General features: G+C 42.3%; 1 pseudogene; it reads left to right on the top strand.

Moving 5' to 3' along the window:
* The first annotated feature begins 216 nt into the window (after positions 1-216).
* LOC106585300 (kinesin-like protein KIN-14E) lies at positions 217-1,352 on the top strand (annotated as a pseudogene).
* The last annotated feature ends 2,941 nt before the right edge of the window (positions 1,353-4,293 follow it).

Here is a 4,293-nt window from a genome sequence, read left to right as displayed (position 1 = left end):
AGAGGAGAATAGGAAAGTCGTGGAGAACTACACTTCAGAGGACCATGAGGAAGAAATACAACAACATGGAGGACATGAAATGTAGTTATCATTGGGACTGACTAGGTTTGAACGCAGGTCTTCTACGTGCCCAAAGACTATTTCAGCTGAGCTTAAGTGCAATTTCAGTACTGTACAGCTTGACCTTTGCAGTTGTTTTGTCGTGGTGCAGATTACATGTTGGTGTTCTGTCGGATACGACCAATGAGCCAGGCCAAGCCAGCTCAGGGAGGGGCCATTACCGTGGAGCATCTGGACGATTACTCTGTTACCGGGGAAACGCCAAGGGGGCCAAGAGTTCCGGTTCGACTGGGTATTCAGTGGTGAGAGCTCCCAGGAAGATGTGTTCCAAAACACCAACATGTGATGCTGCCAATCTTCACATCCTTTTATTGGTTAAAAGTGAACTAAAGGAAACAAGAAAGGAGGAAAGCCTCTGCCAAAGCCCATCCCTAATCCCTTTACCCCATCGCAGATTCAGCAAGACTGTCACGAAATACAGCACTGAGATTGCTTGAGCGTAATCAGGGGTTGAATAGGTTCAGTTGAGGTGGTGGAACTGGAAATGTACTCAAAGGTATTTTTTTAATTGAGAATTTATCTTCTTGTGCGCATCATTGTTTAACTAAACCCAACCTCCTGCTCTTGATTGTTGCCAATGTTTTCGCTGGCCCACAGTAGCTCGAGGACATTAAGCATACCTGTTTGAACCAGTTATGTTTCCAGCCTGATCCAGTCAGCCATCGACGGCTACAACGTGTGTATCATTGCGTACATTCAGACAGGCTCTAGAAAGACATTCACCATGGGGGGTGACAGACCAGAGTAGCCCAGGCATCATGCATGCTGAGAGCGTTCAGCGCCATATTTGACATCCTCCAGGAGAATGCCACCAAGTTTGACTTTAAGGTGAGGGCTGAGAAGTCTCACTGAGCGAGGAGAAACTATTTGCCTATTGTACATCAGCAACAAGAAGCAAATACACCTTACAGTAAACATAAAAAAACCATCAAATTTTTTCTCCTCTCCCCTGTCCTCTCTCCTTTCCCCCTTGTCTCCTTTCTCCTCTTCGTGCTGGAGCTGTATAATGACTGGCTCCAGGACCTCTTTGTAAGTGGACCAAGGTCCTGAGTAGGCGGGTGGAGATTAAGAGGAACAGAAAGGGGCTTGTGTTTGCCCAGGGAGCAGAGTCAAAGGAGGTCCCCAGCGCCGGGGAACTCTTCACCATGTTTCAGCAGGCCAGCGCCAACCGCCATATCGCAGCCACCAGTACACCCAAACGCCCGCGCCCCATTTCAAAGGGGCCCTGTTAAATTGGTTTAGTCAGAGTGAGTGAATAGTAGGTACATCATTACAGACCCGGGCTCAGAGAGGGATAGCTGCCAAGCAAGGCATACGTAAGAGGAGATCGCGGGGTCTAAGCACAATGACTGGCTCTTTCATGTACTTCAGGGGTTAATGTGACAACCCTGATACCATCCTTCTTAATTCTCCCTCATGTCATAATGCTGTTTTGCAGAGAAAAAAGTAATAAATATATATACAGTACCAGTTAAGTTTGGACACCTACTCATTACAGGGTTTTTCTTTATTTGTACTATTTTCTACATTGTAGAATAATAGTGAAGACAAACTATGAAATAACACATTGAAACGTAGTAATCAATAAAGTGTTAATGAGATTCTTCAAAGTAGCCACCTTTTGCCTTGATGACAGCTTTGCACACTCTTCAGTTATCCCGGGGAAGCTCTAGCAGGGCAGAAATTTGACGAACTGACTTGTTGGAAAGGTGGCATCCTATGACGGTGCCACGTTAAGTCACTGGGCTCTTTGGTAAGGCCATTCTACTGCCAATGTTTGTTTATGGAGATTGCATGGCTATGTGCTCGATTTTTATACACCTATCAGCAACGGTTTTAGCTGAAATAGCTGAACCTAATTTAAAAGGGTGTCCACATACTTATGTATATGTATAGTGTACATCTTTATGTACACTAACTAATATCATAGGCTAATTCATTTGGGGCTCAACACCTGAGGAAGTGGAAAATCAAAACACATTAACTAATACCCACTGCTAGTAGCTAAGTAGTAATCCAACAGTAAATGTAATGTCCTAAAAACTTTAGTTGTAGTCTACTACCAATGAGACCTATAGGCCTATGCCCTCGCAATGGCTGGTGCACATTTAACGCTCACGCCACTCCATATCTCAAAAATTTATAAAATATTTTGGTTGTGAAATAGTTCCCATTGAGCTGAAAATTAAGTTGAGAAATAAAATATCTATATACAGTACAAGTCAAAAGTTTGGACACCTACTCATTCAAGGGTTTTTCATAATTTTTTACTATTTCCTACATTGTAGAGTAATAGGGAAGACATCAACTATGAAATAACACATGCAGTAACCAAAAGTGTTTATTTTAAATATTTTATTTGAGATTCTTCAAAGTAGCCACCCTTTGCCTTGACAGCTTTGCACACTCTTGGCATTCTCTTAACCAGCTTCCTGAGGTAGTCAACTGGAATCCATTTCAATTAACACGTGTGCCTTGTTAAAATTGCATTTGTGGAATTCATTTCCTTCTTCATGCGTTTGAGCCAATCAGTTGTGTGTCGTGACAAAGTAGGGGTGGTATACAGAAGATAGCCCTATTTGGTAAAAGACCAAGTCCATATTATGGCAAGAACAGCTCAAATAAGCAAAAAGAAACAACAGTCCATCATTACTTTAAGACATGAAGGTCAGTCAATTTGGAACATTAAGAACTTTGAAAGTTTCTTCAAGTGCAGTCGCAAAAACCATCAAGTGCTATGATGAAACTGGCTCTCATGAGGACCGCCACAGGAAAGGAAGACCTAGAGTTACCTCTGCTGCAGAGGATAAGTTCATTGGAGTTACCAGCCTCAGAAATTGCATCCCAAATAAATGCTTCAGAGTTCAAGTAACAGACACATCTTAACATCAACTGTTCAGAGGAGACTGCATGAAATCAGGCCTTCATGGTTGAATTGCTGCAAAGAAACCACCACTAAAGGACACCAATAATAAGAAGAGACTTGCTTGGGCCAAGAAACACGAGCAATGGACATTAGACTGGTGGAAATCTGTCCTTTGGTCTGATGAGTCCAAATTTGAGATTTGTTTCCAACCGCCATGCCTTTGTGAGTTGCAGAGTAGATAAATGGATGATCTCTGCACTGTGAAGCATGGAGGTGGAGATGGCATGCATTGCTGGTGACACTGTCAGTGATTTATTTAGAATTCAAAAGGCACACTTAACCACCATGGCTACCACAGCATTCTGCAGCGATACGCCATCCCCTCTGGTTTGCACTTAGTGGGACTATGATTTGTTTTTCAACTGGACAATGACCCAACACACCTCCAGGCTATGTAAGGGCTATTTGACCAAGAAGGAGTGTGATGGAGTGCTGCATCAGATGATCTGGCCTTCACAAACACTCGACCTCAGAGTGAAGGAAAAGCAGCCAACAAGTGCTCAGCATGTGGGAACTCCTTCAAAACTTTTGGGAAAGCATTCCAGGTGAAGCTGGTTGAGAGAAGCCAAGAGTGTGCAAAGCTGTCATCAAGGCAAAGGGTGGCTACTTTGAAGAATAGAAAATATATTTTGATTTGTTGAAAACTTTTTTTGTTACTACATGATTCCATATGTGTTATTTCATAGTTATGTTGTCACTATTATTCTACAATGTAGAAAATTGTAAAAATAAAGAAACCTTGAATGAGTAGGTGTCCATATATATATATCTCTATCTCCCCCATGGATATCATTGTTGAATACTCCTATCTTTCTCTCGCTCCCCCTCTGTCCCTCCATTCCCGCTAATTCTATAAGAGGCTAGCTCCATTAATTAACAAGTCTCTGAGTGCTCTGGGAGATGTGATCTCGGCCATGTCATCAGAACTGCCCTATATCCACTATAGCAGGATTGCCCAACTGGGTCCCGGGGGTGTTTTTTTATTTTATTTGTTTGACCTAAAAGACTAATAACACTAGCAAACAATTGTAGAAATCTGTTCCAAAGTATTCCCCCATAAGAGAGATGATCGTTTACAAATGTCAAGGTTTGAAATGATTACATTAAAGGCCGATAATATAACTGGGCTTCTTGCGGTAAATTATTTGTAATTATGTTTCAGGACCCCTGACCATGCTAATCTCCCTCATGTGAGAGATACTTACACACAAACACACCCCAAAACACCCGGACAACAACACAGACCT

The sequence above is a fragment of the Salmo salar genome, chromosome ssa24 (genome assembly GCF_905237065.1).
Source record: "Salmo salar chromosome ssa24, Ssal_v3.1, whole genome shotgun sequence".
In the NCBI taxonomy this organism is placed as follows: domain Eukaryota; kingdom Metazoa; phylum Chordata; class Actinopteri; order Salmoniformes; family Salmonidae; genus Salmo; species Salmo salar.
The sequence above is the reverse complement of the archived record's forward strand: the minus strand, read 5'-3'. Positions and strand labels throughout refer to the sequence as shown.